The sequence below is a fragment of the Podarcis raffonei genome, chromosome 3, assembly GCF_027172205.1.
Source record: "Podarcis raffonei isolate rPodRaf1 chromosome 3, rPodRaf1.pri, whole genome shotgun sequence".
Taxonomy (NCBI): Eukaryota; Metazoa; Chordata; class Lepidosauria; order Squamata; family Lacertidae; genus Podarcis; species Podarcis raffonei.
In genome coordinates this window covers 22477999-22496124 of record NC_070604.1, presented here as the reverse complement: position 1 = coordinate 22496124, position 18126 = coordinate 22477999, and the positions used below count along the sequence as shown (strand labels likewise).

General features: G+C 43.0%; 1 protein-coding gene across 7 annotated transcripts in view; it reads right to left on the bottom strand.

The window, feature by feature from the left end:
- The window catches only part of DLGAP2 (DLG associated protein 2), a 403016-nt gene that overhangs the window by 287390 nt on the left and 97500 nt on the right, over positions 1-18126 (bottom strand). For 2 of the 7 annotated variants that reach the window (XM_053380808.1, XM_053380809.1), the window contains exon 1: positions 5348-5841. The exons of 3 other annotated variants lie outside the window; for them this stretch is intronic. The gene's annotated coding sequence lies outside the window, so the exon portion shown is untranslated. Of the gene's footprint in view, positions 1-5347; positions 5842-18126 lie in introns of those variants that run through there. 2 more of the 7 variants (XM_053380810.1, XM_053380811.1) reach the window with 1 other exon arrangement.

The following is an 18126-nucleotide window of genomic DNA, read 5'->3' as shown; positions in this document are numbered from 1 at the left end:
TTCTTCCAAACCAAAAAGGCCTGAATGTTGTAATTTCACCTCATAGGGGATTTATTTCAAGCCCTTGATCATCTTGGGCAGGGAGGGGTTGAGGCGACTAGAACTAAACACAGTATTGCAATCATGCCTACAACATAGATTTGCATAACAGCATTATGTTATTGGCAGTTTTATTTTTAGTCCCTTTGCCTATAATGCCTATCAAAGAATTCACTTAAAAAAAACAACTACCGCAGTGTGTTGACATCCTCACTGAGTTATCCACCATGATCCTAAGGTCTTGCTCCTAGTCAGTCACTGCCAGTTCAGAACCTATTAAAGTAGATGTGAAACTGGGATTTATTTATTTTTTGCTCCAGTGCTCATCACTTTGCACTTGCTCACACTGAAACTGCATTTGCCATTTTACAGCTTTTACCCAAGTTTGGAGGAACCATTTTGGAGCTTTGGGTAATTCATTTTTTTTGCTTCAATCACTATGAACAATTGGGTATCGTTAGAAAATTTAGAGACCTCACTACTCACCCCTAGCTCTGTATCATTTATGAGCAAGTTTAAAAAACACAGGTTCCAATACCAATCCTTGGAGGAACTCCACTTCAGACCCCTCTCCCTCCCCTGCAATAATTGCTTAACAAAAGCCAGCTAGGAATAATTTGAATATGAATCTTTTAGTATTTTGATGGCCATTCCCAGAATGCTCTGTAACTATCATGCAGTTAGAAGATTTTTAAAATAATAATTAAAAAATTGAACATTAGCTTACCCCCCAATAAATCTAATGTTATATAGGCAGCACAATCATACTGAGGTCAAGGAAGAGAGAGCTGCCACTTTGTAAGCCCTGCTGGCCTCTCACCTGGTGGCTTTTTACATTTCTTCCCCATTTTCCCTTACCACATTAAAAAAAAAAAATCGCTCCAGAACGCTCCTTTTTGTTCTTACTGCCCACACAGCAACCGCGTTGCAACTTTCCACTGCCCACCCTTTGGGGCCTTGCAGTTACAGATGCTGGAATACAGTGGACTTTCCAATCTGTAGATAGAGGCGGAGATCAGCTGCAGTGATTCTCCCATATTTATTTATTTTATTAGATTATTATTATTATTTACCTACCCTTCAACATAAGTACAGATGTAAGAAGGCAGCTGTTTGCCACATTAGCGCTGTTTCTGTTCCAATGCAGTTTGGTTTCCATCAAATACTACCCTATCTGTTTTGCTCTTTGATATTTAATGCAAGTCACATAACCTGGATATGTATTCATGCAACTTTCATAACTTACATTCATGTTTCCTGCATGTTTAGCGGAAATAGTAACATCTAGGACGGAATCTAAAGTATATGTAACTGAGAAGGAGGAGGAGAGTTTGGACTTGATATCCCGCCTTTCACTCCCCTTAAGGAGTCTCAAAGTGGCTAACAATCTCCTTTCCCTTCCTCCCCCACAACAAACACTCTGTGAGGTGAGTGAGGCTGAGAGACTTCAGAGAGAAGTCTGACTAGCCCAAGGTCACCCAGCAGCTGCATGGGGAGGAGTGAGGAAGTGAACCCGGTTCTCCAGATTATGAGTCCACTGCTCTTAACCAGTACACCACGCTGGCTCTCAGGGGTAGCCTAATGCATTTTGGCACCTGAGATGTTATGCTCTGATGCTACCTGCCCCCCACAATGGGGGCTCAAACTCTGTAAGGGGTGTCTTTGCATCGGCTCTTTTCTTCAGGAGAAGCCTGTACAAACCCCTGCCACACTGCCAGTGGGGTGGGGTGGGGAAAATCCTTTCTGGATCCTTTCCCTTCAGGAGGAACCAGTGCAAAGCCCTACCACACCACTGGGCAGGAGCCTCAAGCTGCACCTCTTTAATATTTCACACTGGCGAAGTAAATACAGTTCGCTGAAGTCTGCATTTCCATGCAGGCTTACTTGATAATAAATCCTAATAAACTCAAGGCGACTTCACTGGGGCATCAGTGGGACCTCCGGATGAGCACGCAAAAGCTTGAGCTGCATGATGCATAGCTACACTCCTCATACAAGGACCCAAATCTTCCTACAACTCAGTTTCTGTGCACCAACTTGTACATTCTCAAGCACAAAATGTAAATTACAAAACAGATTTGCACCGTGCATGGGTATCTCATGCCATTTTATTATCTCTCTTTCACCAACTATATCCAAGAGAATGCATGGGTGCACGAAGCTGTTGTCTTTAGCTATAATTTTATTAAATGGCGAAGATATAATTACCTATATGCCTTCAAAATTAACCACTGAGAAATAATAATATTTTTTTAAAAAAATCTATCATACTTCCTTTTAAAAACACAATTTATCTGTCTGAACCTCTATTTCCTGCAATAAATTTCCCAGTGTTATATTAACTTCTGTGTCACTTGCATTATTTGAATAGGCTATATTATTTCCACTCTGCATCAAGCATAAAATGTTATTTGAGGTGCATAGGAAGCTGCCTTATATATCATGTGAGTCTATTCGCCTTAGTACTGTCTACACTGACTTGCAGTGACTCTCCAGGGCTGCAGACTTTCCTAGCCCTACCTAGAGAGGCCATGAATTGAGACTGATGCTCTGCTACTGAGCTATGGCCCTTTCCCTTTTTAAAGTGCATATTAAATACCAGCATCTGTTTTGCCACTGTTGAACAGAAGGCAAAGTACTCCGTTTCCAGCACCATGCTACTAACATGGTTGCTGCCATTAGTAGGTTGCATAGATGGGAAGAATAGAACAACAGCCTTAAAATATGCAAACACAAGCACACCTAAGCTCACTGAAGTCAATGGTCTTAAGGACACCTAACCTATATGAGAGCAGGCTACCAAAGAACATGGTTTTGATTGTTCAGTGAAATCTTAACTCTCCCAGTGGCTTCTTCATTCTCAAGATACCAAGAGTAATTATTCTGGCCAGAACCAATTATTATCTCAATTTGTCTCCAGCTTAATCAAACTGGAGTCAAACCTAATTTCACAAGTCCCAATTCATAAACTAATTTTTAAATCTGAAATTTTCACTGAAAATTGTATTTGGTGAAATTGTGAAACATTTAATATGAAAAAGTATTAAACCTTCAAATGTATTTTCCTTTAAGTTCCTTCCTGTTCTAAAACAGCCTGAAAATTTATTGATATGTTACCAGTTTTTATTTGTAGATCATTCCAATTAAATAAGCATATATTGGCACATGAATGAAATAATCAGTGTTTTATAATGGTTTCAAAAAAGTGAAATAAAAATGTCTATAGAGTTAGCATTCTTGTATTCTGATGTCTCCTATATTAAGTTTGTACTCCCTGCAATGTTAAATCAACAGCCTTCCTAAAGTGTTTGACTTTAATTGGAATAGACCATTTAATTGTTGGCAGTTGTCTGACAGGGGGAATGTCTGAATTTTTTCTCTGAAATCTAAATTATGCAAATCAGGTTATAGTTAAAATTCAATCAGCCAGAGTACATAAAAAGCTGCATGTCACAATTAGTGCGGAGTAACATGTAAGGAACTAAATGGCTGGCTGAAATTGTACCCTTTGTACCAATGAATTATCTCTAGAAATAAGCTTCAATACACAGGAACAAACTTCCCAGTTTCTTTTATGTTCAGAAATAACTTGTCCAAGTATATTAGGGAGACTTGCTGCATGTATGTTCCTTAAATAAATATTTCAAACCAGTTTTGCTTGGAAAGTAAAAGATGCAATGCCCCACAGCACATGTCAGCTTAATGTACTGATGAGCAAAAGTAATTTCCTTCGCCTTCCAGTATTTCAAGAAAGAATACACTGCAAAATGAGGTGCTTGCAGGTGTTAACTGCGCACATATGTAGATGCGCTGCAAACTACATACAGTCAGCTATTCACAGATTAACCATTTTGCCTGTATTCTTCTGCATGCTAGATGATCTTATCTGATCACTTGTTGCTGAACAAAGAACATACAGGCTGCATCACATGAAGATAAAATAGGATGTTTTTGTGGATTAAAGGCATGGTTACAAAATGCCGGTCCTAGACCTTCCCTTAAAACTTAGCATAAACTTATATATTGAAAGGCATGTTAACAACAAAGTGCAAGGGGGCAGCCATTCAGTGATTGTGCCATCCTGGAGAAATGAGAGAGGTAATTTTTTTTAAAAAAATATGAATTGGATGGTTTTACAAATACAATAGTAGTTCACCGAGAGTCTACAAGAACTGTTTGACAAACCTTTATTTATTTGTGTGTCATTGCCTAGACTCACTTACCCTTGAAAATCACATTGCATGGAAAATGCAGGCATCTAAACTGGCCCCACATACAATGTGCATTTCAAGCCTTCCAGGCACCAACAGAGAGTTGTTGCAAAGTTGCCCATTCCAGTAAAGACGATCATAGGTGAACCTTAGTAAAGAGGACCTAGTAACCTACTGTTACAACAGACCCCTTCATTCTACTCCTTCTCAAGCAATTCTTACCCAGCATGAAATCCCCTCTCTCTATAATTCATAAAGTACCAACCTCATCATTACTGGAAATTCTTTTCAAGTCTTCTCTAATGATAGGGCTAGTATATTAAAGAATATATATTTTAAGCAGTGGTATCATATTCGTACAACAGCAACCCACAGCCTTTATCCCCCCCCCACACCTCGATTTATCACATTTAATGCAGTTGATAAGAGGTACTACTGAATCATCTTCTGCATCCTGCATTACAAAGAACTGGCTTTTTATGGTGGGGCTTTTAATATTATTGCCTTCACTTCAAACGGAGGCTAATGCAGCTGAAGGTCCATAGTTTTGCTGGAAGAATATGGAAAGCAGAAAGGCATATGGCACATGCTTATTGCAAAGAGAAATACGAAACCTAACAGGAGCCCTGTCTTAGAAATTACATATTGCAAAGGTTAAACTGGAGGCTGAACTTATCCTCCCCTTCCCATGGCATCACCTGTTAAGTTCAACACTTTCCCTTAATATATGTTCTTTTCCAATCTGTTCCTGCTGCTAAAACATACCGTGCAATGCAGCAAGGTTGAAATAAAAGGAAAAAGGGAAAAAAGAAAGCCTGATCATTTTACTTGAAGACAGTACAGCTTCATTGCTTGCCTGGAAAAGGCAGGTGGTGGAGGGGGGGGACATGGTGCAAAGTACTGGGGGAGGGGGAGAATGAGAAAGAGAAAGAGAGTGAGCCTCTGCTGAAAATTAATGAGCTGACAGACTAATTAAGACAGTATTCCTCACCCCTAACACACAAACACACATCATACTTATGTGCATCACAGCATAGTATAGAATGAAAGTATACACAGAAAGCAAAAGAGTGAGAATTGAGTCATCTCTGACTTACCGTATCCGAGGGTCTTGCTGTACTGCAGGCAGCATCCAGGCAGAGAGCGTGAAGCCTCACACAGATCAGGAAAAATATGCAATCGGTGAATGATTCAAATGCATTGTTTTTAAAAAAGGAGGGCCAGAGACTGAACTATGTATCCAAGGAAGGACCTCGTTAGTCACAGCTTTGACTAGCCTGCTACACAGCTCTGCAAAACAACTATACTGCAGCATTGTGGCAAGCATAGGATTGCAATGCATGTCCCATATATTCAAGCATAACAGAAAACATGGTCTGGAGCTTATTCCATGTGGATAAGGGGCTTTATTGCTCAAGCAGGAAAAGAAGGGCTATTTCTCCCCACCTAATCAAATCACAGGAGGTGGGGGGAATAGAAGATCTGTCTTGATTATTGTACAGCATTATTCTCCAGGATATCAATTACATAAAGCAGCCTCCTGTTTCCCAGATAAATGCCTGTAATCTCATTTCACAAATGATCCCTATGTAGAGAGGAGCCACCTATTGTGATGATATCATTTGCTCTAGTCTCCATAAATGGGCAACTTCCTACTAAACGTCACGGCCACTGACGAAACAAAATCTTTAGAATATCTGAGTGGGCAGAGGTGGTGGATGGGGTCCATCCACTTACAGCTGCAGCTTCTTCTAGTTACTGTGATACCACTACGGATCCTACATCGTTATCAGAAGAGCAGTGCAAGGAGAACGAGCACTGAAAAACTGCCTGAGACAGCTCCCACTGAAAAGAACAGGACAGAAACAAAAGTTGTCCTGCCTAGAGATTGGTAAGAAGGCACCCAAGAGAAACCTGCCCTTTCTGCAGTCATTGGGCATTTCAGGAAGCATTGGGGGCAACATGCAGGCTGAATGAAAGCCGCACAGGAAATGTTATGGACAGTGGCTGTGTTCTTATCAGCAAATGAGCAGGACTCTGTTTCTTGTGCCTTGCCACTGCAACATGTTGACACACAATGCAGCCACCTGCAAAAATATTATGCGGCCGTTGTGTTGCCATTTGTTAGTTTTTTAAAAAAAAATACTCAAAGGTATCAAAGCCATTCACTCCAATCCTCAATCCCACATCACTGGCATTTGGGAGTGATCATTCTGTGATATTATGGCAGCGGACAAAGCTGTATTGTAACTACTGAATAAATGTGGTGTTGTGGTTGTTTTTAAAAAAGGGGGTATCAAAGTCATTTACATTGCAATTACCAATGGCTTTAAATTCTTATTTCAGCTAGGTCAATATTTCACAGTGCAGTCCTAATAATAATAATAATAATAAAATTTATTTATATCCCGCCCTCCCCAGCCAAAGCCGGGCTCAGGTATACAGTGGGCCACACTAACAGCATAGAGTAATTGTGAGAATTTGCTGGCCTGGACATTCCAGAATCTTGTGAGGCTGGCTGAAAAATACAGGTGAAAGTCCCATATTGGCTGGGTGATTTTATCACATCTCCAGTGCCAAAAGAAATGCAATTTCCAAAGTATTCTGCTTGTGCAAACTAGCTGCCCTTAATTGTGACAGGTACCATGCCGCATGAATGCCACCTTTCCATTCTGGCCTTGAAAAATGTGCTTGAAACTGTAAGCACCTCCAATATTTAAAGTGAATCTAGTCCACTACAAAAGAACTGGGTTCAAATTCATGCCACACTGGGTGTTCAGTGCCTGCTTTAGAAACAGAAGTAGGATTGGGGAGGGCAAAACACCCACTTCCCAACCCCTCTACTGTTGAGAATATTTGTCTCCTTTTGTGCCTGTTCTTGGCCATTATCCCCCTCATTTGCTGCTGCATTGGTACCCAAAGCACTTCTGAGTTTTCAATAAACTTTGCTTCAGCCTTTCTGTTAAATTCAAAAGGCTAGAAAGCTATGTTTATGACTTGAAGTCCAGGTAGCTTCAGTGGCTAGGACTGCCAGGTTTCACTGCTATGCCAGCCATGGCCATTCCTGGACTGAGATAGCTTGGCTACAGTTATCCACGCTCTGGTCTCTTCCAGGTTGGATTACTGCAATGCATTTTACATGGGGCTGTCCTTGAAAATGGTCCAGAAGTTGCAGCTTCTGCAATATGCAGTGCCCATGCTACTAGCAGGTGCCTGAGGGAACTCGAATATAACACCAATTCTGGAACAACTGCATTGATGAGCTTCTGTTTGCTACAACTTTAGGATCTGTCACAGAGAATGCCCTCTCCTGGGCCTTCAGCTAGTCAAACATCTAAGGCATACCAAGATGGACCTCTCTGACAACCATCACACCCAAAAGGATTTGCAGGCCACTTGCTGAAGCTGATGGAAGGCACTTTGTGCCACAACAAAGGACCCAGGTGTCCTCCCAAGCTACATACACAGTCTTTTGGAGGGAGCATAACTCCATCAAGAGCAGGCAACATGCCATCTATCCAAGTCTCAAGAACCATTCACGAGCAGGGCCTCAGTCCAGATAACCCCACTCAGCAGTTTCAGGTAAATGTTAAACAGTGTAAGGGGTAATATTGTACCCTGAGGAGCCCCACATAAGGACACTACATAATGCGCTACTCAGAAAAGCTCTGTTGGACAGCACAATGAGGATGCAATAGAGGCAGCAAAGTCAGCCTTCTTTGCTGCCTCCAGTGCCACGAGGCAGGCTCCATGATGAGCCCTCACCAGTGTATTATTGCATTTGTTTGGAGTTTTCCTCCACCTACGTTTGAGTTGCTTCCTAGCTTGTTTCCTTGCCCTAAGCTCTGGAGTTTATCAGGGAGCCAAGCGGGCTCCATGAAATGAAAGAGGGTGTTCAGGGGCAATAGTGTCAAAGGCCTGAGCCATTTGGCTGCTGAGGAAGTTGGCCAGGACTTTGACAGGAGCGCCAGTCATATCAGCTGGAAAATCCCCCAGAACCTCCATCAGCCTTTAAGGAAAGGCCATCCTGAGTTCTTTTTGATGAGGGCTGGTATATAAACAACAGCAGCAGCAACAGGAGGAGGAGGAGGTCCCCCATCTCTGCAGATGGGAAAAGGTTCTGAAAGGCTAAATCTCAACAGGAAGTGATCTGACCGGGACAGGGAACTGATATCAGATCACCCTCTTCCTGCCCTGTTCAGAAAACAAAGTGTTAGTTACATGTTGGGACAGCTCCACGGTCATCATGACAGCCACAAAGCACCCCAGAGCCAGTTGCTTTGGCATGGATCTTGAATTCTGGGAGTCCTCAACACTGCCTTTGAGAACAGCTCTGTCAGCTCAGGCAGGGAGATGGTGGGTGGTAAATCAGCAGAATCCCTAATCTGTCCCAATTGTCCAATGCCAGGAAAACACACTAATAATAATAATAATAATAATAATAATAATAATAATAATAATAATAATTTTATTTATACCCCGCCCTTCCCAGCCAATACCGGGCTCAGGGCAGCTAACACCAAATATAAAACAAGTTGATTGAAATACAGTGGTACCTCGGGTTACATACGCTTCAGATTACAGACTCCACTAACCCAGAAATAGTGCTTCAGGTTAAGAACTTTGCTTCAGGATGAGAACAGAAATCGGGCTTTGGCAGTGCGACGGCAGCAGGAGGCCCCATTAGCTAAAGTGGTGCTTCAGGTTAAGAACAGTTTCAGGTTAAGTACGGGCCTCCAGAACGAATTAAGTACTTAACCCGAGGTACCACTGTACAACTTAAAAACAAGATTAAAATACAACATTAAAATGCAGCCTCATTTCAGCAGAAACTCAAAAACTTTTTGGGGGATGAAAACATCAAGTCTTCACCAAGGCTAAACTATCCAGACTGGTCCTACGTAGGCCAGGGAAAAAAGCCAGGGAAGTCCCCAAGTAGGAGTTCCCCCCACCTGGAAAGAGAGCCTGGAGAGAGTGATGGAATCTCTATAGACCGCAGGAACTCCACCTCCCCAATCCTCAAGCCTGCTCTGATGCTGCACCGAATACCCAGATGGGCACAACTGGGTAAGGCCAACTCCACCCTGCTCACCCACCCAAGTCTCAGTGATACAGACCAGATCGGCCTCCTCATCCAAAATCATGGATCATGGATGAGAGGGGTCTTACTCAGAGCCAACCTGGCATTCAGCAACAGCAGCCGCAGACTCGAGGGCTGGCTGATAGGACTAACTAGATGTGTTAATGGCCTGATCTAGCAGGCTCTTATGTTCTCATTTTCATCCTGGATAGCTCAGTTGGTTAGAGTATGGTGCTGATAACGTCATGGTTGCAAGTTTGATCCCTGTATAAGACAACTGCATACTCCTGCATTCTAGAGGGGTGGATTGGATGTTCCTCAGGGCCCCTCCCAACTCTATAATTCCATAATACTATGATCTTTATTCATAATTTTTTTGAACTGATTACTTTACACAGTAATAATAATAATAATAATAATAATAATAATAATAATAATAATAAATTTATATTCTGCCCATTTTACTGGGTTTGCCCAGCCACACTGGGCAACTTACAACATACATAAAAACACAACAAAGCATCAAACATTAAAAAACAAAATATCCTATACGAGCAACAAACCAACCAATGAATCAATAGAAACCAACAACAACAATAATATCAATAATAAACAGTTTACAGTTATACCCAAATTAAAATAACTGCCAGCCCCAACTAAACATTTAACCAGCGTCAAGCCTACATAAGCAAAGCAGAGGAACCAAAATCAGAACCGCTTAAAACATTATAAAACCTTTTAGCCAGTTGCCCCAACCCAAGAGTTGTTCCAGCAATGTCCCTCCGGCCTCCCAGGAAGGGACACAAAGTGGCTTCAAATCAGTGTGAAGTACAAATATGCATTCATGGGAATACAAGGGAAAAATACAAAAATGAAATTAAAACAACAGTGACAATGTAAATTTTAAAAAATGTATTGTGTATTTTGGGTCCATGGACTGCAATAAAGTCGTGTGTGTGTGTGTGTGTGTGTGTGTGTAAATTTAAAAAAATACAGTGTCATGCATTCCAAATCCTAGCATGATAGGATGGTGGATTTTTACTGTGGCCCTTATTGCTAATATAAAAAAATTAAGTGAGTGCTAAGTCAAAGCAAATTTATTTGATTTTTTTTAATACCATGAAGAAATATCATTTTGAGTCACTATTTCCATGAAGGCTAAATATCACACCTGTAGTCCAATAGCACACATCTCTCCAGTGTTTGGGCAATGTCAATCTGGCTGCAGTGAACAAGCAGCCAATTAATTGTTTAGCTTTTATTTTTGATTTCAATATCTAAGTGCTTTTAGCTCACTTGGACAAAGGGAAGCGAATGCTTCATTAAATGGAAAGCGAGATGATCATCCCAAACAAAGCCACTAAAAGAACAAACTTTACATAACAAAGCTAACAAAAATATAAGTGCACATGAATATATGAGCATGTTCACAAAATCTTCAGTTCCTTCATCTGCATGGGGTCATCTAGTAAAAGGTCTAGGGAGTGGCTGGATTCATAAATCCAGATTGTCTTTGCCTATGAAATATTGTCTTCCCTATGAAACATTTGCTCATCATTCCTACCTTGGGTTCTAATTCATTACTACATGTCTGAGTCAGGGTTTAAACAGTGGGAGGTTCAGTCTTGTTTTCTGCCATATATATAGATGCTTTCCATGTGGTCCAAAGCTATTTGCTTTGACTGGCTGGTGGAATCAGTGGCTCCATCAGCTCTAATTCAGCCCTTCCTCAAAATCATCTTGATAGAGACTCAAGCTATTGGAAGCTTTGTTTTAAAAATGTTAATCTGGGGAAGAGTTCCAAATGGGTGGTCACAGTTGCATTCTGGACAGCGTTGGCATGACCCATTACTCTGCAGATATACCACCTGCACCTAGGTTCAAAAGTACCCTGTTTTCACTTCCTCCAACCTATGCCTGGGTGCTTCCCACATCCCCATCCAGCTCTTCCTAATGGTTCAAAACAAATTGATTTGTGTTCCACAGCTGGGTTAACATATTAATGAGAGGCTGGGAGATGATGTGGGAAGTCCACAGAGTGCCTCCATTCACTCAATAGCACCCCCCCGGCTGTCTTTGCTTTATTTAATAAAAGGGGGAGGATCTTTATTAAGACTATGTGAGTCCGCTGCATCGTGCCCATTAACTAGTGCTAAATTGGATCACGCTACGAATATTTTTGATAATGCCACCAGCTTGTATTAAAATGGGTACGGTACTGGGATTGCATGTGGGCATTTGATATACAACTATATAGGGACACTGTGCCATATTATCTGAGCCAATGTTGAGACATTTGCTATAGCTGATTGAGAGGTGTGATCATAGGACTGTAAGAGCCTGGCAGGCATTCACAGGAATGTTTAATCTCCCCATCAATGTGGCAGTCACACCTGACTCTTCCTTCCCTTCCCTTTATCACTTGCAGACATGGTGCTAAGTGTCTAGTCATGGTTGGGAACTGGAATGTGTGGATAAAACCCAGCTGGGGTCAAAAGTTATGATGGGTGGCCTCATATCTTGGAGAACGACATTTCCATCAATGATACAGAATTAGCTTGCCCTAATTATTCAGTTCTGTAGTCTTGGGGAGCTCCTGGACTCCAGGCTGGTAGAGTGTCAAGAAGAACATTTTATTTTATTTTGAGCCCATGGAATGATAAGAGTAAATAATACGTCTATGAATGTACATTATGGTTAATGTTTTGCAGTGCAATCCTATGCAAGTTTACCAAGCTCTGTTGAGTTCAATTAGAGTATTTGGGATTGCTGACATGCATTTCAACTTAAATGTTCTTTGTTTGGAAGCAGTATTACCTAGCCCAAGTGTCTTTGTTTATGTGGCAGCTGGGTTAATCTAATCTAGTTTTAGCTGGATATAGGGTGCATCTATAAATCATGAAACTAGACTCCAAGTGTATCTTCCAGGCAAACATCTAGGTACACTAATCAGTATGTACTTTAGGTATATACTGAATGAATGGGGGGGGCACAGACAAATGGGTTTATGAAAGAATAATATATGCAGTGCTGCATATACTTTGTACAATGTCCCCAGATGCCACATCCTGTCAACCCTGGTTTTAACAGGAGGTCGGACAAAAAGATGTTCAAGGTCCATGATTCTATGATCCACTGACTTCTCTCAGGGTTTTTCTTGTTGGAACAGGACCAGAAACCCGTGCTTTGTTAAAAGTCAGACAGATTGATACTTTTGATACTTTCCATGCTGAGTTTTGTGCAGTTACTACTAACAACATCCCTCTGGCAGACATGTCTGAGAGCTTTCTAACTGTGCAAAGAAATATAACTTGAGGGAGCCAGGTTCTGTCGAGGTCCCTTGTCAACTTTAGTGGATGCAGAAGCTCTGAATAATAATAAATGATGATGATGATGAAAGCTCTGATGTTCTTGAAGATGAATTCTGTACTATATCCTACACAAAATAAACAGGATTCAATGACTATTTTCATATATGTGGGCTCCACTATTTCTGTGGCTGTATTGCTCCATTGACTCTTAAATGCCCATGTCAGGGCCTTTGCGTATAGAGTTTACCATTATGCACAAGAGCTGCCTGAAACCTACATTCTGCTTTTTATACATTCTCCCCGTCGCTGCCAAATCCCACCACCACCAATTCCAGCAAACCGCAAAAACTGGTGTTTTATTCAGAACATAAATACACTTGCTGAGTTGTGAAGTCAACAGAACACAGAACAGCTTGAAACAAAAAAAAAAAGCTACTATTCTCATATAAGCAGCAATACTGAACACAAAAGGATGGGGGGGGGATGGGAATGCTCATTTCAATTTCATGCTCCATAAGTACCAGTGGGCAAAAATAAAGAAAGAATTAGTGTTCATAGAAAAGAAAGGGACTACACTTGATGGCAAAACTTCTTCTTTTTTCAACTTTGGCTTGACTACTAAAATTCCTCTGCAAGGAAAGTATCTTCTGCAGTGGAGCGATTAGCATTTTAAAACTTTTTTACTTACTTCACAGAAAATAATGGAAATTATTTGGACTTCAGTCTTAGCTCTGACAGTGCAATTCCATGCATGTTTGCTCAGAAGTAAGCCTCACTGTGTTTAAAGGGGCTTACTGCTATGTTACTCATGCCAGGATTGTAGCCCAAATCTTCCAGTGAGTGTCGTTCTTAAAAATCATTCAATCACCTGAAAATTCCCTTCATTCTCAAGAAACTACTTAACACCTAAGGCTCAACACTGCCTATAGGAATTGAATAATTAAATATAAATATTTAAATATAATTATTGAATTTATGTCCCATACTTCCTCCACAAGGGGCTCAGGACAGCAAACACACCCACAATTTTTAATTTTTTTTTAAAAAGAAAGCATTCTAAAATAGTTAAAGCATTCTACAGTTAAAAGCATCTCATCTAGTAATTTCATGGTTGTGGTTCGAGGTCCCGATCCCTGCATAGTGAAATGAAGACACATGGACAAGTGATGTAAGGTTAATGGGCAAGAAAAGGCCACAACTTTATTGATTACAGCAAGTGAAAAGGTATTGGCTTAGGCACTGGATCACGTGACTTGACTCCACCCACTCGGAGAGGGGTGAGTCTGTAAAAGGGGGGTTTATTCACCAGTAGGTGGAGCCCGTTGATGCTAATCCAACTATAAGCTCTCCCCTGATGTCACCGAGGGTCGTGCCATGGCCACCCGCCACACAGGCATCAGACAGGATCCACGACCACCGGATTCCTTTAACGGAATACCCAAAAATTGAAGGTGTAGGCGATGGCCACACCTAGCTCTTCCACACACCGCAACATATTCCAATGCCTAACCTACCCACCAATACCACAAAAAGTTGTGACGATTGCTACGAGGTAGGCGAAAAAACCACAAAGCCTAATGCCAAATGGAAAAATTCCTACCAGGCCCCCCAGCCAACCAGGGCGACCAACCTAAGGTCCATAGCAAGGCCAAAAGAGCAATTGAAACCCTGAGCTCTAAGGGAGTGGGGGGTGGGTGACTCGCACCGGGATGAAGAAAAAGTGAGGCCATGAGGCTGGCGCAGCAACTAGTTGAGTCGCTGTCCGTGCCCCCTATTAACCGCCTGTTTGGCTGTCTGCCCGTGGGTGTGGGGTGCCAGCCAGGTGAGTGGATGGCAGGGGGCTAACGCCCCCTGCTTGGGGCTGGGATCGAATCCTGCCCACAACCACTCCCCTCTCGAAAGAGGAGAGTCCTTGCCAGAAACAGTATTCTTCAGCCACCAAATGCCTGGGTAAACAGGAATCTTTTCAAACGGCTCCCCAAAGTTGATAACGTTGGAGACAGACACACCTTGACAGGGAGGGCATCCCCACAGTCAGGTAATTATAAATGAAAGTTTCTACAAAACACAGGCAAATTTGGGTTCACTGTGCTTCATTCCAGTGTCTCGGACATAAGCCCAGATTCACCCCTAATTCACCCTAAACCAGGGGTGAGAAACCTTTAGTATTATTTTTTAGCCCAATGTCAGGGATTGGACTCAAGAAGGCGAGACGGATGAGGAATGGTGGAGATCATCCTCCCCCCTTCTCCTGACGCTGCAGGAGAAGAAGAATGCAGCATTGATTTACAGCAGGGGGTTGAGGGGGCTGAGGAAGGTCACAGCTCAGAGACAGACAAACAAAAATTGTTGGGAAGTGTTAGAAGAAGGGGGAAATTGCCACAGGGCAGCCAGCTGACACATTGTCACTGGAGAGTATTTCTGATCTCCTTCTCCCAGAACTCAGCATTCATTAAGGGTGCAGGAACAATGGAATCAGAGACATTTGGCCTCAGGCAGCCACTGTAAAGGGAAATGATGTTGCGAGGCAGGCAGGCAGGCAGGCAGGAAGGAGGAGCCCAGTTTGGAGCAACATCATTGTTCAGGCTTGTTGAGTTTTTTTGTCTTTTGCTATTAAAGCTAAAGGTAAAGGGACCCCTGACCATTAGGTGCAGTCGTGACCGACTCGGGGGTTGCGGCGCTCATCTCGCTTTATTGGCTGAGGAAGCCGGCGTACAGCTTCCGGGTCATGTGGCCAGCATGACTAAGCCACTTCTGGCGAACCAGAGCAGTGCACGGAAACGCCGTTTACCTTCCCGCCAGAGTGGCACCTATTTATCTACTTGCACTTTGACGTGCTTTTGAACTGCTAGGTTGGCAGGAGCAGGGACCGAGCAACAGGAGCTCACCCCGTTTTGGGGATTCGAACTGCCAACCTTCTGATCGGCAAGTCGTAGGCTCTGTGGTTTAACCCATAGCACCACCTGCGTCCCTCTTGCTATTAGAATTGAATAAAACTTATGAAAAAGGACTCTACCTTGTTTTCTCTGCTCTTGCTCCAATCGGGGAAGGAATAGCTTTCCTGAAGCCTTGACAGAGCCTTGACACCCAACAGCTACATTCCCTTATGGGTAACCTTCTAGGTGACACATGGTAGTGGTGGGTAATTGGCCTGTTCAAATGGGGAGTTTGGTGGGCAATCCCACCTTGCAATGCCTCCAACCGGATTAATCTCAACAGCCATCTGGGACTGAGCACTGTGACTTCTGCCCACCCGGAATTGGGTAATTGACCATTGTCAGTGTTCAAGGACACATCCCAGCAATTACATTCAATGAGGTTACAAATCAAGGGCAGTGTCTGGCCTGGGGAAAGAGGTGTAGCCAGGCATGAGTATCATGAACTGGCAGGACAACGAGGAGGAGGAAAAGGAAGAGGAGGATCCCAGCGAGGGGTATAGCTGGGACTGGGACACACTGGGGTAAGCTGGGGATGGGGAAGGAAAGGTTGGTATAGGAAGCTCTCACGGAGTGATAGGGGATGGCAAAGGGATGGGGGTCAATGCACAGGAACCAGAGCAGTTGGACCCAGAGCCAGAGAGCCCCCTGTCTCCATGAACATGGCGGGCTCTAAGCTGTAGGGAGCAGTGGGCAGGGTGCTCCAGGAAGCAGAGGAAAGCATGGGCCCACTAGCTGGCCAGGTGGGGCTCACTAGCTCTGGGAGGAGGGTGTGATTCCTCAGCTGGAGTAGGCTCAGGACAGGTGAGGGTCACTTGGCTCATCAAGCCCAGATGCTGCAATCAGCATGCAAAGTACAAAAGGACAGCAGAGCTGAAGCGCTGTGCCTACTCAACTACCCATGTTGATGGGCCTCAGCTTGGATGCTCCAGGATCATAGAATCATAGAATCAGAGAGTTGGAAGAGACCACAAGGGCCATCGAGTCCAACCCCCTGCTAAGTCTCTGTGGGAGTGTGCTTCAGACTGGACTTTGAACTCATGGATTGTTCCCAGACTGGGGATTTGACAGTGGGCAGTGACTTGCTGCTAGGTAGACCAGTGATTCATGACAGTGAGCCCTGAGAGTCAGAGAGAGAGGGCTACATTCAGTTCCCAGTTCTGAGGTTGTGCAACATATAACCTTTTATGTTTATGCACTCTTACCTTATAGGTCTGCGGAGAGATGAAAATGCTGAAACACGGTCAGGGTGGCAAACATTTGGATTCTGGTAGAAGGACAGCCTTCATACAGGAAACTAAATATATCATTGCCCTGCCCAGCCTATGCTAGACTTATTGCCTTATAGAATCAAAGGTTATATGTTGCACAATTAATTGTTAGCAGTGCACATGTCATAGACAGGAGTAGTTTGAGACACAGCTATTAATTAAGCAACCAAATATTTATTCGTGATTTAACTGAAACCCTGGATGGAAATATAACAAGCGATTCAATATTCTGTAAACAAGGAAGTTACCTAAATGTAGGACATTGCTATATCTTCTCCACTTTCCTATAAGGAGCTGCAACTAATTATGCCAGATCAATAAAACAAAACACTTTCATTCTTTAACTTCTGCAGATCATGCAAATTGCTCCCAAACTGGACCCTGCAGACTTCCGGAGGCGGCGCGAAACAGCAATGGCGGTCCTCTTCAGTTGTTGAAGAGGGGCTCCGCGGAAAAGGGTCGTGCGCTGCGGCACAGCGACGACCCGTTTAGGAAAACCACGGGTAGAGTGAGCCCGTGGCCGTGGGATTCGGCGGGCACCAGGAGCGACCTCGGATACGCAGAAGGGACCCCGTAAGGGGCTCCGGAACGTGGAGGGGGTAGCGGTGCTGTGAATCCATCGCTCTTTCCGCGGAAGCGAAGCCGCGCGGCTGCTGCTGATGAACGCTGACCTTTCTTCTTTGAACATTTGATTGGAAACAACAAACTCGTGAGTAAGAAATTTGAGGCTTTATTTGGACATCAAATTGGTGAATTTCGGCTGAAAGCGGGAGACGCTAAAAAGGAAGTCAGTCTTCCGTCCCTGTTTAAAGTACTGAGCAAAGTTTTTTTAAAGCGGAAGCGTTGAAAGGAGTTTAAAAGAAGTTGGAACTTACCCTGCAAGTTTGGATTTGATTGTGAGACTGTGCTATACCTCTCTATATTTTGTGGATTATAAAGTTATAAGCCCCAGCTCACGGGCTGCCTGGATACAAAGTAACATCAGACTGTGGCAACTGTGTATAGAGACATAAAGTTACATTGGGCTACTTTGCAGTTACAAAAAAGGAACTGTTGTTCACACCTTCGCAAAGAACCTTTATCATCTGCAGTTTAAAGTGAATTTAGAGGGTTTCCCCCCCTTATTTTGGATTTTACCATATTTGGGAATTAAATGGTGGAAACTTTTCGGGAGCTCCCCCTGCTGGATTGTGGAAATATAAACCTCTGAGAACTGCTGGTTGTTTTGGAAATCTTTTTGCCTGGATGATTGCTTTTCCCATGGGATTTACAATTTGA